The sequence below is a fragment of the Erinaceus europaeus genome, chromosome 11 (assembly GCF_950295315.1).
Source record: "Erinaceus europaeus chromosome 11, mEriEur2.1, whole genome shotgun sequence".
Lineage (NCBI taxonomy): Eukaryota > Metazoa > Chordata > Mammalia > Eulipotyphla > Erinaceidae > Erinaceus > Erinaceus europaeus.
This window is the reverse complement of record NC_080172.1, coordinates 66,587,712-66,605,375: the sequence shown is the minus strand read 5'-3', so window position 1 is coordinate 66,605,375 and position 17,664 is coordinate 66,587,712. Positions and strand designations below refer to the sequence as shown.

The window sequence follows — 17,664 nt, the reverse complement described above, 5'->3', positions numbered from 1 at the left end:
AACTGCTAGCAATGACCCTGGGGAGCAATATCACATGCTCTCTTAATATGGGGACAGATCCACTCAAACCCTCAAGTCTTCACTTGAAGAAATGTTCCCAAGCTAGGTATTTCCTATTCTGTGTTGATTAAGCTGATATTGTGGCCTAGTGGTATAGCTGATAACTTCTTGTAAGAAGAAGTCCAACATTTTCCCTGGACTCAGGCACCTCAGCTCAGCTCAGCATCTTACCTGCCTTCTCTTTCGAGTGGTCAGTGGGAAGGCTGACTGACACCCAGGTCAGGAGTGGTCTCCAAGACTTCCCCCATTGGAGACTTCCCCAGGTCTTCCTCAGGGCTCGGTGTGAAGCTCTACTGAATGTCTTCCAGCACAAGCTTCCCACTCATGAATAGGAAGTTGGCACGCTGAGCAGTGTTGCTTTTTAGAGAGGCTGCTTGGTTGGTTTGCAGTGGGTACTGCTCTTTAGTCTTAAAGTTCACTGGGGACACTCCTTTCCCCTTTTCCCCAAATTCTGCACTGATTTATTCTTGAGAATTTGAGATTAACCAGTGAGTTTAGAAGCAGAAAATACAGACTCTCTCCTATCTATCTATCTTTCTTTCTTTCTTTCTTTCTTTCTTTCTTTCTTTCTTTCTTTCTTTCTTTCTTTCTTTTAAAATAATCTTTATTTATTTTATAGAGACAGCCAGAAATCAAAAGAGAAGGAAGTGGTAGGGAGGGAAACAGAGACACTTTCAGCACTGCTTTAGCACTCATAAAGCTTTCCCCCTGCAGGTGGGGACTGGGGGCTTAAACCCAGGTTTTTGCACAATGTAACATGTGCTTAACCAGGTGTGCCACCACCCAGTCCCAGACTCTCTCATTTCTACATACATAATCCTAGCCACATGTTTGCCAGATATCTAACCCCTGATCCAACTTTGAATGGTAGCAGATACTTATCCTGAGTTTGGAGAACCTTTCCAGGACTTGGTGATGATCTTGATCATTGACATCCCCATAAGAGTGTGGTGCAAATGCCCAGCAAAACTGGAGCCAGATTATGACCATGAATGCTTCAATTTATCTTCTCCTAGAACCTTCAGATTTCATCCTCCTCTAACCTCTTGAGTGTGTTCTTGCTACTCACTAGAACTTTTGAATTTACATGTAAATAGTTGGTTGTAAGAGAAAATAACTGATTGAGGAAACAAGTCACCCAATTTATATTGCCCCAGAAGAATCATCACAAACCAGACTGGGAGAGAGATCACCTAGTGGAACATATATCTTACCGTGTACGAGGACCAAGGTTCAAGCCTCCATAGTGTATGGGAGCACCGTGGGCAACACCAGAGAAAGATGATCCACAGACAAAGAAGCAGCTTGTGGTGTTTCTCCTTCTCTCTCTCTCTCTCTCTCTCCACACACACTTCCATGTCTATCTTTTTCTATCTTAAATGTAAAAAACCACCATTAACAATGCATGATCACCATTTGACCCTGGAGCTCTGCATATAAGCAGACGACTAGAAGAATGAATCTGTGAATAAATAGGGAGGTGATTTTACCAAGATGGATCCATACTCTACAAGACATTTTTATTTTTTTTTCCAAAAATGTGTTAAATATAACTTACCTGGTGAAGAGAGAAATAAATTACGCTATATTTATCAACTATGAGAACAGATTACTAAAGCTTTGATTTAAAGGAAATTAAAAAGCAAAATACAAAATTTGATTTTATTACTTTTTTAGTTGAAGTCTTTTACATATGACATTATGTAGATTTCAGGTACATATCATTAAAAAGCAACATTTGTGGGAACTTTCTACTGACTTATGCCTCAACCTCCAGTCTACCAGGTTTGAAATGCTAAGCAAAATAAGTTAAACAAAGAAAGATACATATGGGGCTGGGTGGTAGTGCGCTTGGTTAAGCTTACACATAACAGTGTGCAAGGACCCAGGTTCAAGCCCCTGGTCCCCACCTGCAGGGGGAAAGCTTCATGAGTGGTGAAGTAGTGCTGCAGGTATCTCTCTGTCTCTCTCCCCCTCTACCTCCCCCTTTCTCTTGATTTATGTCTGTCTCTATTCAATAAATAAAGATAATTAAAAATATTTATTAAAAAAGAAAAATATATAATTTATCTGGGATTTTTAATAGAATAATAGGATAATAAAAACTGTAGAAACTGAAAGAATTTTTAATGTCAGGCAAATATTTCTTTTTCTTTTTTTTTTTAACCATGAGAAATATTAGTTCCTAAAATGGTCTTCAAAATCAAGAGAAAATTACATGAATATTAAGAGAGCAGAATCAGCTTTAAGTGAAATTTCTATTTTGAATTCTATATGGTTACTTTGTTATGAAAGATGAGAAAATTACCGTGACATTCTTTCTTGTTTCCCCTCCCACAGCACAAGGTGCCTGTTAAGTGTTACTATCATATTGTCAAAAATGCATTTTTTGACATTTCCTTTTGCTCTACAAATATAATTTCTTCTTCCTCAGCCTATGGGATGTATACCACCATGGCACGTGTGCTCCCAACTGTAGGTGTTATATGTGTCTGTGTGTGTCTGATTTAATAATGATTTATAAGACTATCAGGCAATAAAGGACAAGGCTAGAAAGTGAGAAGGAGACTCCCAAGAAGCCACGGGACTTTGGCTCCTAAGCTCGGCTGGGAGAATCTAGACTCTTCTCCCACTGGTGAATCAGAGCCAGTGACTTCTTACCCACGTAGGCAGTGGGGACCAATGACTGGCTGATGTGGAAGATGCTCATGGATGTGACCCCGGTGTCTGCTGTCTTGGGTGCTTCCTTCCAGGATGACTTAGCATTTGCAGGCCAAGCCCAGCCGGGGAGCAGTCTGGATGACTGGACAACCAAAATTCATGTTCTTGTCAGCCTGGTAGATACATATGCTCCCTTTGAGATCACTGTGAGGGATAGCCAACAAAGCAGGGAACCACCACTGGTTACCTGGCAGCATAAAGGATACTGTGGGGCCCCTGCAGGAAGAAGGAGGCCCCTGTCCTCTAGAATGAGGCTGGGAGAGGCAGTCCTGACCAAAGACTTCTTTCTGGACGATTCTGTGTAATGATTTTCTTTTCTATGCCAGATATGAGGCTCTTTGGCCTACGTCACTGAGCTATTCCTGGAAGGTAGGCAGGGAGCCAGTGTTTTAGGCGGGCACTGCCCCCACTCTGTAAATAAACACAATGGAGCCACTGCCTAGCACTCCCAGGGACCGCCCTGTGTGCTTCCACCAAGGGGTCTTTGAGAGGAAGGCCAAGGAGACAGAGAACCTCTGCCTGAGCCATGGCCAAGGTCTGAGTGGAGACCATTTAGACGTAATGCCACCCCTGTGTAGTGGTGGTTTCTTGACCACATGTGCCTCAGTTTCTCAATCTAACTGGATTGATCATCCTAGTAATAATTTACAGGACAATATGAGGCAGACTAAACAACCTAATAGAAGAGCACCTGACTTCAAACACATTTATTTTTATTTTTGTATTCAATACTTTTTATTAGAGGGTTTAATGATTTATGGTGCAGTTATTGGCATATGGATATAATCCCTCATCTTGCTATGGAAGTTCTCTGGAGAACACTCTCACCCACAGATTCTTTTCCATCATCATGCAACAGGACTCCAAGGTTCTCTTCACCCTTTCCCCCTCCTCCTTTCCCAGAGTCCTTTGCTTTAATATAATGCACCCAACCTGAGCAGTTGTGCTTAAGTCCAGTTTAAGATAATCCCCACACCTAAGATAGAAATACAACTTTAAAACAAAAGGATTTAACCCAGCAGATTTTTTTTCCTACCAGGATTATCACTGAGGTTTAGTGCCTATATGAATCCACCATTTGTGGTGGCCTTTTTTTTTTTTTCCCCATTTCTCTCTCTCTCTTTTCTCCAGGGTTATTGCTGAGGATTGGTGCTGGCACTACAAATCCACTTTTATTGGATTTTAATTTTATTGGATAGGACAGAGAGAGATTGAAAGAGGAGGGGAAGATAGAGAGGGAGAGAAACAGACACCTGCAGCCCTGTTTCACAGCTTGTGAAGCTTCACCTCTGTAGGTGGGGAGTTGGGGGGCTCAAACCCAGATCCTTATGCAAGTTCTTGAACCTCATACTTTGTGCACCTAACTGGGTACATCAATTCCCAGCCCCCTCATTTAGTTAAAGCATGAGAAACAAAGAGGGATAGGTAGACAAAGAGGAGGAGAGGAATTGCAGCATGGCTCCAGAGCTTGTGAGGTTCCTTCCCACAGGCACTCCTATGCCTTTCTTGTAACTTCAGTAGATGATGCAAATTTGTTTCTGAGTTAGGAATATTTCAGATGCAAGTGAAGAAGTCCTACTCAAACAAGCCTGAGAAAAACGGGAACATTTCATTCTATGGTTCCTTCCATGCTCTGGTAGAGAAAGGCTTATGGATCCTCACTGGGTAGTTTTGTTCTGAGGTCAACTTGGATTTCAGGCATGGTGGGATCTAGGTGTTTTCTTTTAATTTTTAAAAATATTTATTTATTTATTCCCTTTTGCTGTCCTTGTTGTTTTATTGTTGTAGTTATTATTGTTGTTGATGTCATCATTACTGGATAGGACAAAGAGAAATGGAGAGAGGAGGGGAAGACAGAAGGGGAAAGAAAGACACCCGCAGACCTACTACACGGCCTGTGAAGTGACTCCCTGCAGGTGGGGAGCCTGGGGCTTCAACCATGATCCTTACGCTGGTTCTCACTCTTGGCACCAACTGCCTTAACCTGCTGCACTACCACCCGACTCCCCAGGTGTTTTCTTTTCTTTTCTTTTCTTTTCTTTTCTTTTCTTTTCTTTTCTTTTCTTTTTTTTAACAATGGCATCAGTGCACTGTTTCTCCAACCATGGGCCCAGTTTTCCATTGTGTTTACTTCTTTCCCAGGCAGGCATTCTCTTTGTGGTCAGTACTAAGCCTGTGCTATTCAACAGCTTGCTTCAGAGCAAAGAGTAGCACCAGATCTCTTTGAGCAAGTATCCACATTCCCTTACATAGACTGTCAGGGGCACATCTCCCCTCATCTCCCCTCCCCACTGACCAGAGTGATCCAGTCTCCTGTGCTCAGCTCTTTGGCAAGGCCTGGAGGCCCTGTGATTGACAGTCCCCCTGGAATCCACAAAGGGGGAACCATTCCCATAAAACAGAAAAGGCAACTGTGCAGTTACCAGAAGGGAGAAGGCTGGCTAGGCAGGCAGATGCAAGAGATGTCGAGTAGAGTTAAAAATATGCTCTAGGTAAATCCCTGGATGACCTAATGCATCATCTTAATGGGCTGTTAAGGGGAGTGGGAATGCTTCAAGGCTTCATTCTACAGCTCCCTAGTGCCCTGGTAGGGAAGAGCTGGCAGATTGCCACTGGGCTATATTGTCTTGTGCACACAGCTAGTCACCCCTAGCTTGGGACCACATCTGCACCAATACCTGCAGGGCAGCCTGGGATGCCAGCCTGTGCCCCTGCAGCCAGGATACTCCAGACAGCCTGAAGGCAGAAAGCTGCAAATTCAGACTCAGCTGAGTGCTGGGAGGGGCTCGACTGGAATCCACCTGGCCCTGTGAAGGAACTTGTACTTGGAATCAGAAGCCCAGGGTCTGGTGCCAAATTTGCTCTATCCCAGCCACATGACCATGGCCCTACAGCTGCCCTCTGAGGCAACCTCCTGGGGGGGGGGGTATTGAGGGTGCTGGGCTGGATGGCCTCTGATGTCTCTCCCAGCACTGACATTCTGGAAACCTATGAATGTTATTAAATTCATGAATCGGCTTCTTTGCTTGGAACAAGTCAGCTTAAAATACATGCAAATTGCACTAAGTATAGCTGTTCCCTTGCTGAGGAGGCAGCTTGGCATATTTACATAGTTTGAAATTGGCTGCTGCTTGGGGTGAGGGGGGGCAGCAACAGGCTCTCAGGCTGCTGGCAGCAGCCACCTTTTAATGCAAGTGGGGTCCTGGATATCTCCTTGCCTGGATTCACTGGTCCACAGTAGCAGGGAGAGGGAGGGCAGCTGCACTGTTCTGGATAGGCCGGGACCCTACTCTGGGCTCTTATGTTCTTCTCTTACTCATGCCTTACTGTGGTCCTTGAAAGCAAGTTGTAGTGTTTCCATTTAACCTAAGAGGAAGAAGACAACAGCTTCTCAAGGCCACACTGCTAGGAAATGTGGAGGTTAGCCAGCTTCCCTTTCACGTGCCTCAACTCAACAAGATTTACTGCACTTCTCTCAGGCTTGGTGGGCCTCTCTCCTTCCCTTCTTCCCTTCTTTCCTTCCTTCCTTCCTTCCTTCCTTCCTTCCTTCCTTCCTTCCTTCCTTCTTCCCTCCCTCCCTCCCTTCCTTCATCTATATGGAGCAGCTGTTGAGGAGCAGGCTCCCTTCTGTGTCCCACAAGGCAGACCTGATCTCCATCCTCTTACAGCTTACATTCTAGTGGGAGAGTCAAGGAAAAAGAACCAAAACAAAACAAAGGAGTAAAGACATGAAACTAATTGCAGATTTCAATAAATGCTCAGATGTAAATAAACAGAGTGCAGACACCAAGAACAGCAGGAGTTTGACTTAGAGCTGTTTGGAGGAAAAGCTGCCTGAGAGGGTGCTGTCTTAGAGAAGAGCAAAAAGAATGGGGAGGTGGTGTAGGTGACAGTGCGTCAGACTCTCAGGCATGAGGTTCTGAGTTCAATCCCAGGTATTGCATTTGCTAGAGTGATACTTTGGTTCTCTTTCTCTAATGAATAAATAAATTGATTTTTCATATAACTTATTTATTTATTTTATTGGAGGGTTAATGGTTTGCAGTACATAGGTACGACCTCTCATCTCCCCATGGTAGGTGTCTAGGTGTCTGGGAGACATTTACTTCTCCAACTTAGGGCCCCCCCCATCATATACCAGAATCCCAATGTCCCTTCATTCAAACTCATTCCCTTCTCCAGAGTTCTTTGCTTTGGTATAATACATTACACCTAGTCTTAGTTTCACCTTTTGTTTTCCTTTACTGCTGTTTGTTATTAAGTTCCGCCTAGAAATAAAATCATTTGGTATTGAATGTCTTTCTCTTACTGGTCTGTCTCAATCAACATGATACCTCCATTTTAACCAAGTTATTGCAAAGAAGATGGCCTCATCATCTTTAATAGCTACATGCTATTCCACTGTGTATATGTATCACAACTTTTTTGAAACATTTATTTATTTATTATTGGATAGAGACAGAGAGCAATTGAGAGGGGAGGGGGGATATAGAAAGGAAGAGAGACAGAAAGACATCTGCTGTCTTTTTTCATCATTCATGAAGCTTTCCCCCTGTAGGTGGGGACCAGGGGTTTGAACCTGGGTTCTTGCACATAGTGATGTGAGTACTTAATCAGGTGCACTACCACCTGGCCTCCTGTACCACAACTTTCTTAGCCACTCACCTGTCATTTGGAATGTGTATTGGTTCCAAATTTGGGCTAATGACCAAATATGCTGCTATGGACATAGGTGTACATAGGTCTCTTTGAGTAGGTGCCTTTGTTTTCCCTTGGTACATCCCCAGGAGAAGAATTGTCAGGTCATAAAACAGATCCAATTTATTTTTTTTAAGAGAGAAGGATGCTGGTGATGATGGTGAAGCTGGCAGCCTGCTCTCAGTCTCTGTAGCCCTCAGCTATGTCACCCTGAGCGAAACCTCTGTCTGAGCTTCCAGTCATGTTGCCTGTGCTATAATGCCACCTTCCTCAAGAGGGTGGTATGCAACAGAATGGAATAGCCATCCCAGTACCTGGCATATCCAAAAACTTTACGGTTGCTATTGTCACCATGTTTTCTGGTGAGGACTAGGACCGACTCTTCTCTGGGCAATGAGTTTTCTTGACCAATACCCTCTAGAATGACCCCAAAGAGCAGCCAGACTGATGGGACAGATGCAGGGGCCAGGCCAGGAACCAGGGGCCTAGCTCTACTCTTGGCTCTGCTACTTGCCACTTCCTGACCTTGGCAGCTCAGAGGACACTGGAAGTACCATATATAGGTTACTACTGTCTCCCAGGATGGCTCTGACATATCAGAATATTAAAGTGACCTTTCTTTGGGGACTATTAGGGCATTATCGCTTTGGTGAATTTCTTCAAATAGAGAGAGGCAAAGACAGAGAGACAGGGAGAAAAACAAAGACAACAAAAGCACTGAAGCTTCTCCCAATGCAGTGGAAACAGGCCTCAAACCTGGGTCATGTACATGAAAAATCAGTGAGCTTCCCAGGTGAATTCTTTTGCTGGCTCAGTGTTTTCTGTTTTATTCATTTATTTTTAATTTAATTACATTTAAAATTTAATGATAGAAACAGAGAGAAATTGAGAAGGGGAGGAGAAGATAGAGAGGGAAAGAGTAAGAGAGAGAGAGACCTGCAGCACTGCTTCACCACTCCTGAAACTCCCCACCCCCCACCATTCCTTCCCCCTTGCCTGCAAGTGGGGATGGGAGACTTGAATTTTGGTCTTTATGCAGGGTAAGGTACGTGCTCTATGGGGTGTGTCACCATCCAGGCCCCCCTTTTTATTTTATTTATTTATTTTTGTTGTTTCCCTTTTATTTTTTTATTGTTGTAGCTATTGTTGTTGATGTCGTCACTGTTGGATAGGACAAAGAAATGGAGAGAGGAGGGGAAGACAGAGAGAAGGAGAGAAAGATATACAACTGTAGACCTGCTTCACTGCCTGTGAAGCAAACCCCCTACAGGTGGGGAGCCGGGGCTCGAACCAGGCTCATTACGCTGGTCCTTGTGTTTTGTGCCACGTGTGCTTAACCCACTGTGCTACTGCCTGACTCCCCCAGGCCTCCCTTTTTAAAAAGAGATAATTATTACTCCCCCAAATAATGAGGCTTATGCATTCATGATTTCACTACTTCAAATTCTTTCATTCTTTTTTATTAGATATAGAAAGAGGGAAACAAGGGAGAGGGAAAGATATCACAGCACCATTGCATCACCTATGGAGCTTTCCCTGGTGTTGTGATACTTCCATGTGATGGCAGGGATTGAACTTGGGGCCTTTGCAAGGTAAGGTGTGTGCTCTACTGGGTGAGCTACCTTTTAATCTCTAGAAAGCATTTGAAGAGCTCTGCTTAGATATAATTATCCAATTGAATTAAGAAAAACTTGACCTTGGCAAGTGTCTTTGGCTACAATTTCTTTCAAGTTTCTAGGCTACAGTTTCATCATCCATCAAAGGCAACAGCCATATCCACCTGGCTGTTATTATGAAGCACAGGTGAAATAAGAATTTGTGAGTATTACCCTAAATCTTCATCTGCAATAATCCAGCCTTTAGGTCTGTGATTAATCAATATTAATCAAAGCTAATGTATGGATTTATATGTTAACTCTTTTTCAGCCACCAGGTTCCGGATGCTACCATGATGCCAACCAGACTTGCCTGGACAGATGACCCCACCAATGTGTCCTGTAGCTTTGCTTCCTCAGAACCCTGCCCCCCTAGGGGAAGAAAGAGACAGTCTGGGAGTATGGATCAGCGCCCATGTTCAGCAGGTAATCAATTACAGCAGCCAGACCTTCCACCTTTTGCACCCCATGGTGACCCTGGGTTCATAGTCCCATGGAGTTAAAGAATAGGAAAGCTATCAGGGGAGGGGATGGGATATGGTTATTATCCTATGGGATATGGGAGATTATCCTATGGTCTTGTTAGTGTTTCCATTTTATAAATAAATACATTTAAAAAATTAAATAAGTAAAGCTGAAAAAAAAAAAACAAAAATCACTAAGGGGCCAGGTGGAAAAAAGAAAAAAATTGTGAGTACTCCAAGCGGTATAGCAACAGAGAGTAGGCATACTGGTGCAGGGTGTGTGGGCAGTGGGCACTTGTCCCTGTCTCCTGCTAGCTATCAGAGTACAGACAGACTAGAAAGGCCTGTTTTCTAAGAGCTAGTGAGGGACACTGAGGTCTGGAGATGAGACACACCAGGCATAGACTAGAATCAGAGCTCTCTGGAAGTGACGGTAGGCATTGAGTGTCATGAGCTAGTTCTTCAAGGATGTTCCCACTGGGGCAAGTGGCTAACACCCCAGGATTTCACAGTAATAGCTCAGGTTCAGAGAGGTGAAGCAACTTTCTCAGAATCACAGTGCTTGCAAATAAATCTGAACTTGAGTCTGTTTAAATCCCAAAAGCAGATCCTGTTTCATGGAGCTTGACCCTTATTCGCTTTGGCTGGGAGTGGTGTTGTGGTGGTGGAGGTTAGGAGGAAGGAACTCCAAGATAAATATTTGATAAGAACATACCACTTGGAAAGGAAATGAATGTTGGGGGGGAATGGAGAGATAGTTCACTGGGTAGGGTGCCTGCATATGTCATGCTTGGCCGATCTATGTTTGAACCCTGTACAACATGAGAAGTGTTATGGCAACAGAGGAAGCTTTAGTGCTGTGGTATCCCCTCCTTCTCTGTCTCTGTATTTCTATTTGAGTGTGAGCAGTGGGCTGGAGCATTAAAATTATGCATGTATAAGTCCTTAGTTATACACGCACACATGCATGAAAGAAGGAAACTAAGACTAAATATTAGGGCTGGAGAGATAGTTCAGCTTTAGAATGCAGGACTTGGCATGCCTGAAGTCCCAGGGGACCAACACCACCATAAGCTAGAGTATATTGGAGTGGTGCATCAATCTCTTTCATAATAGTAAATAAATCATGTGGCCCAGCAGCTGGCATGGTGGCTAAAGTGCTGGGCTCCCAAATTTGAGGTTATGAGTTCAATCCCTAGCATTGAATATGTCAGAGTAATCCTCTGGTTCTCTTAAGCATAAATAAATAAATAAATAAATAAATAAATAAATAAATAAATAAATAAATACACACATACTAAAAATAGTATTGAGAGGAAGAGAGAGAGAGAGAGAGGAGAGGGACTATTTGTTTGGAATGAGAGAAATAGAGAAGGGGTTTTGGAAGGGCCTTGCAAATGAGGGCCCATGAAGACTTTCTCTGAACTCCACCTTGCAGACATTATACACATTGAGCCTTTCAGAAGTCCCCGAGGATCAGCACCCTGGACCCCAGTGTCTGCCCAGGCTGAGTAAGGGGTATGCAGTCTCTTTTTAGGATCAGCACTGGGTGCTCCTCACTCCAATTCTGTGGCTTAGTTAGTCCCCAGTCCCCACCACTTATACATGGTCTTCTTCTCCAAGTATCCCAGTGCTTAAAGCCCTAGTGAGTGGTCTCTGCATACCAAATCCAACAGTCTAGGATTAGCCTGTACTGGAGTGTTCTCAGATTCCGGGAGATCAGTGCTGGACTCGCCAGACCTGCTGGAAGGGACCCAGGCTTGGTGTGTGAGGCTAACTCCCTGTGACAAGCCCAGCAGCTGTACCCTAGGGGGCTGCTCAAGAAGAGGCCCAGGGCACTCTTGCTGGCTGGGAGGGCAGTTGGTTGGCTTGACCTCATAATTAAATCAGGGCCAGGCTCAGCTGACCAGCCAGATTTGATCCTCCTATACATTGGCCCTTGCCTCCCTATTTGGACTTTGGTTTGCTGTTGAGAAGGCAGAGGTTGGTGGTTGGGGGCAAGGTACTGTGGGGTCTCCTAAGGGGAGCTGCCTTAACTATGGCTAAGAAAGGGGTCCTCTCTCATCTACTCTACCAACCATCCCTCGTCCTCAATTGTCCACAATTAGGACTATGGGAAGTTAGAAGGCAAGACTCCTTAAATAAGTACCTTTGGGTGAGTGAACTCTTGACCACCTTTGCCAGAAGGTGAGAGACAGAGAGATAGAGGACAAAGAACAGAGATATCTACAGCACTGTTCTCCTACCTCCCCCCATCCCCTTGCAAGTGGAGCCCAGCTCCAATGGTATTGTCCATCACAAGAAATGGTAACTTTGCTAATTAATTAACTTTTTTTGGTCATCACTGGGCCTTCACTACTTTAAGTCAGCTTTACTCAGAACTCTTTCCCCCCACTACATGTATATATATCACCGACACCAAGCCCTAGCAATAACCCTGGAGGAAAAAATGACAACTTCGTACCTTGCTGAGTCAAATGTAGTGCCAGGCTCACATAGGGACTCAGAAGTTGCTTCCTGTACAAATGAAGAAGCAGAGAGTGGCCCTGGCACTTGGCATCATTTGTGTAACACTGATTCCTTGCTCTCAGAGAGCAGTTTTATATAAGACCCTCATGCCCATAGCTGTCACACAAGATGGACATATCACCCATTGTAGAGGTTAGGAAGCTGGATGCAGTGAACTTAAAAACCAGCGCTCGAATTCCCACACAGCTTATCTGCAGAGATAACACTAGAGCTTCTTGTCTCAGTGGGTACCCCCAACCCAGGGGTGGAAGGTAGGGCTTGTGTAATACTTACTGACTTACTATTCGACAAGCGAATTCCAGTATGCATTTTATCATGACTGCTCTGCAAGGAGCATTAACCTCTGACCTCTTGAACTCTTTCCCTGCTTTGTAAATGAGGCCACCATGTGGGGTTCCAGGGGATGCTGGAAGAATTTAGCAAAAATACCTCCTCAACCCTGGCAGTGCAAATTAAGGAAGGGGGCTGGGGAAGGGGGGCACAGAATGCCTCTGAACAGAAGAAAGCTTTTTTTTTTTTCCCAGGAACTTTTAATATAATGATTGCTCATTCACACCTTGCAGCTCGTGAGTCCCATTAAATAAAAATACCCCACTAGGGTGATTCGTTTCCATTACACCTCAGATCCCTAGACTTCCTGACTCCTCCCCAAGATGTCTTAGCCCTATTTTCCTGGAACCTCCCAGAGGTGTGAGGGATGGGGGAACAGAGCGGGACTGCTTGATGATCTTTGATGCAGTGTTATTGTACAACCAGCAGGAGGTGATTCTATCAGGGTATCCCTTCATGGACACTAGACTTGGTTCTGATGATGCTGATCTATTTTGGAGCTGAGTGCTAGGCTGACATTTCACCTTTCTGAGACTCAGTTTCTTCATTTGAAACTTGAAATAATACTGGTCACTTGTGTCAATAGAATGGTTACCAAGATTAAATGAGTCTAATAATTCCTGTGTATAGCAGTCACTCTTATATTTTGGATGAAATCCTCACTTTGCACCAGGAATTCACCCTTCCTTTCTTCCTTCTTTCCTTCCTTCCTCCCTCCCTCCCTCCTTTCCTTTTTTCCTTCCTTCCTTCCTTTCTTCCTTCTCTTTTCTTTCTTCCTCCTTCTTTACAGATACACACACACACACACACACACACACACACACACACACAGAGAGAGAGAGAGAGAGAGAGAGAGAGAGCCATGATAGCACTAGAGCTTTCTTAAATTCAGTGGGAACTGGGTTTGAACCTGACAAAGCAGCAAACTGTTTGAGTGAGCTATTATGTCCTCCCACCCCACTTTTCTTGATTTGATAGCTTCCCAGGATCAGGTAGGAAGTTATCTTAGAAAAGACAAAGGTGGTCTTAGGACTTTTTTCAGGGTTTATGTGACTATGTACATGTATCAGTCTTTCCTAATGTAGCCTGTCCACACCTCTCCCTTGAGGGAGGATGAGCAGAGCACATTTGTTCAGTCACAGTTACTATCAGAGGTGTCTTGGTTGGGAAGGAGCTCTCAGGTGGGGTGAAGGTGGGTCACTGCTGCCAGGCAGTATGGCTCCAGCTGTCCTCCTCACAGGCAATAGTGTTGCATGCCAAGGCCTGGGCTGCAGACTGTGTGATAAGGTGGTTGTTAACACCTGGGTGAGTGAGTTGTTTGTTTTGTTTTTAGCTATCATAATTATTGCTGGGGCTCAGTGCCTGCACTGTACAACCATTTCCAGGGGTTGTTTTTCTCTTACTTTTACTGAAGAAGAGAAAAGGAGTCAGAGATGAAAGGACACCTTATGAAGTTTCATCCTGCAGGTGGGAACCAGGAACTTGAACCCGGATCCTTGTGCATGGTGATAAATATAGTCTGCTGGGTAACTAACACCTGAGCTCTTGACCAACACTTTTAATCTTGGAGGTTGTAGATAATTGTGGACACTTTGCACAGAAAATGGCCATACCACAAGAAGTCATACAGGATTTCAGGTGCTTTCTAGGCTCTCTGAAGTCAGTTCTTATACTTCTTTGCCCAGATTAGGTACTTCTAGAGCTAGAGAATTTAAAAAGCTTTTAACTTTGGCTTCTCAGGGTTCCTCTAAGTTTGGCCTACTTGGGCCCTTCCACATGAGCATCTGAGAGAGGATGTTTTTATCAGTGTTTTTATCTGAAGTCTGTTGTTTGGTAAGCGCTCATTGACTCTAGGCAAGATAAGGAAGGCATCATGACTCCTTTGACAGAGATGGAGGACCTGAGGTCCAAATAGGATGAAACCATTTGCCCAAGGTCACAGAGCTGGTGAGTGAGAGCTGGGATTCAAGCCAGGGTCTTGGACTTCAGAGACATTCTCTTTTTCAAGGGTAAATTTTACTTCTCAGCTATTCCAATCTCCTGCCCATTACCCTGGCCCAAAGTGGGCTTTCACTATCCTACCCCACCCCACTCCACCAAGAGTCTCTTTTAATTGATAAATACCATCTTAGCAAAGCCCCCTTTTTAGTGTGTGTATGTGGGTATTTGCAAAGGTTAGACACCCCAGCCAGGCATGAGAGGGTCCAATAAGCTCCAGGAGCATGAGTTATCTTTTCTTGAACTGATTTCCTCCACCTCACCCCAAATTGGAGAGAAATGGGGATGTTAATGTTGTAGCTCCCACACGTTTCCAGCCCTTTTCGCTTTTCTTCTTGCATATGTGCCTAACAAAACTAGCAGTTGGGGACAGACAATGCCCTCCCCAGGCCTTATCCCCCAGTGTCTGGGCACAGGGATTGCACATCTTCAGGAGAAATCAGTAGGCAGGCAGGTCTTGGGAAGCTGACTGGGCTGCCCTTCTTCTCAGGGGCCCTGCCTCATTAGCCTGAGTCTAGGGTTCTCTTGGTTCTTCTCCAGGTTCCCCAACTCTGTGCTTGAGAAGTAGCACACCACGCAAGGACAACCACATCAGCAAGCATCCTGGGTGGTTGTCATCTCTACACCGCCTGTCTCTTGTCCTCTCAGCACCTGCTGCCCAGAAATGATCCTTCTGAAGACAAGATGGGGAAGGAATGTGTGTGGGGGGAACCAGCTGCTTCAGTTGGTCAGCTTCCTAGGAACTCAGTACAGAAGGCTGCTAAGGGGTAGAGTTAGAGACCACCATGAGGAGTCTGGGAAGAGGCAAGTGTGTGGGATGTGCTTGCTGGTGGCTGAGAGCAGGGACTTCTCTGCGATCACTATTGGTCATACCCCACAATCCCACACCCCCTTTTTTTCTTTTTTGATTTTTTATTAGTGATTTAACAATGATTAACACAACTGTAAAATAATGGGGTACAATAGCATACAGTCCCCACCCCGGAGTTCTGTGTTCCTTCATTGGAAACTCCCTATTCTTTATTCTTCTGGGAGTATGGACTAAAGATCTTTATGGGCCACACCCCTTTTTTATTGCCACCAGGGTTATTGTTGGGGCTCAGTGCCTGCATGATGAATCTACCTCTCATGATATACTATTCTTCCATTTTTTTGTCTTATCTGCTATGATAGAGAGGAATTGAGAGGAGAGAGGGAAATAGAGGGGGAAAGAGAGGGAGACCTGCAGTACTTGCTTCACTGTTAGTAAAGCTTCCCTATTACAGGTGGGGAGTGGGTGTGATCCTGTGTCCTTACATATGATAACATGTGCACTTAACCAGGTGCACTACCTCCATCCCCTTTTTCATGAGAGAGAGAGAGAGAGAGAGAGAGAGAGAGAGAGAGAGAGATAGATCAGTGCCATGTGGGCTGGATTCAAACATGAGCTCTGCATGTAGTAAAACAAGACTCTATCCAAGTGAGCTTTACTAGCCCCATGTCTATTGTCAAGCCATCTGAGTTCTGGGGAGTCCTGCTATAGAATTAGATCTATTCATTCTTTTGTTGATCTCACTCATAGACAGAAATTGAAAACTAAGATCAGAAGAGAAAACACAAAGCAGAACTTGAACTGGAGTTGGTGTATTGCACCAAAGTAAAAGATTCTGGGGCTGGGTGGAGGTTTCAGGTCCTGGAACATGATGGCAGAAGAGGACCTAGTGGGGGTTGAACTGTTATGTGGAAAACTGGAAAATGATACAAATGTATAAACTACTGTATTTTACTGTCAACTGTAACCTATTAATCCCCCAATAAAGAAATTAAAAAAAATGAACTACATTTAGAGGTTAGGTGGTATGTCATGAATCTTCTCTGGTGAGGTGCTTTGCATGGAAAACCAGGACCTTCCTTTAGTATCGACAAATTTTTATTTTCAAAGGCTTATTTATTTACTAATGAGAAAGAGAGCTAAAGTGTCACTCTGGTATATGCAGTGCTGGGGATCAAACTTGAGACCTCACCCTTGCAAGTCTGGTGCTGTGCCAGTGTAACCTCAGTCAAGTCTCTTTCTTTGGCAGACAAATGTGCTCCCCACTTGTGTGTTGAAGGAGAGCATGGTTGGCACAGACACCTTGGGAAACCACAGAAATGGGCAAAAGTGTATGTGTATTGGGGGGTATGAGTTTAAAAAAAAAGATCTGTAAAGGCAGATGCAAGTACAGTTAAATGATGTCCAAGACTGGGTACTGCAAACAGACCCCCATATCCCCCATCTGAACACTTGAAAGAAGACACAAGAAGCCTTGACATGGGCTGTGTGTGTGGGAAGGAGGTCTCCCACCATCTGCCTACCCCTAACAGGGACAGGTGGCATTCCTGCCACCTACAGGAAGGCCATTTCCAGTCCTTTGCTGGGTCCCAGGCTGCAGCTACGGGAGTGAGCGTGAGGTGAGCTCACTGGTGTGTCACAGGGCTATCCTCCAAGGGAGAAAAGAGGTGGAAATGATCAGAGTCTCAAAAAGTTTTATTTTCTTTTTTTGGTTTTCATTTCACACAGAATGATGTTAAAATAATTCCTCAGGAATATATATTTATATACTTATTTACTTGTGTGGGTTTATTTACAAGACAGTGGAGCCCTAGGAAATTTATGTACACCCATGACTGGTGGACAGGCAATATTCCTGGAGGCACATATGTACACATATATGTATAGCCTATGTACAAATATCATACTCTACTGACACAGGAACTCTCAGCTGTAGAAGTCCTGGGTGGGGCAGTGTTGGTGGGGCTGAAAGCTTCCAGAATATGTCAGCAAGAATGATATGAACTATACATCCTGTGCAATGCAGTTGCAGCTGGTGTCTAAATCTTCAAGAAGCAAAGAAACAGTTAAAGGATTCCTAACTCCCATGAGGCTTCCCCACACATTCTGCTCCGCCTTTGGCTCCCATTGGTCCCCAGCCTCTCATCACCATGGAGACCCTGGTTCCCTTTTGGCATCATCCTTAGGAAGCTTTACCAACATCCCTAGAGTTCCTTCTCTTATTGATCCCAGGGAGGCTGATTTAGTAGCCTCTTGTCTTTGAGTTTTCAGCAGTTATTAGAGGCAGAACACAGGTGTCATGCTTGAGCATCCAGGGAGCCCGGGCAAACCCTAATGATAGGCTGTGCTGCATGTGCGTTAGTGAGCAGCCATTTCCACATTATACATCTAGATACAT

At 44.4% G+C, this 17,664-nt stretch overlaps 1 long non-coding RNA gene across 1 annotated transcript in view; it reads right to left on the bottom strand.

The window, feature by feature from the left end:
• Nucleotides 1-16,943: 16,943 nt before the first annotated feature.
• LOC132541390 (uncharacterized) overlaps nt 16,944-17,664 on the bottom strand; it is a 153,733-nt gene continuing 153,012 nt past the window's right edge. Inside the window, exon 2 of the long non-coding RNA XR_009552590.1 lies at nt 16,944-17,654. This is a non-coding gene — a long non-coding RNA (uncharacterized LOC132541390). The remainder of the gene's footprint in view (nt 17,655-17,664) is intronic.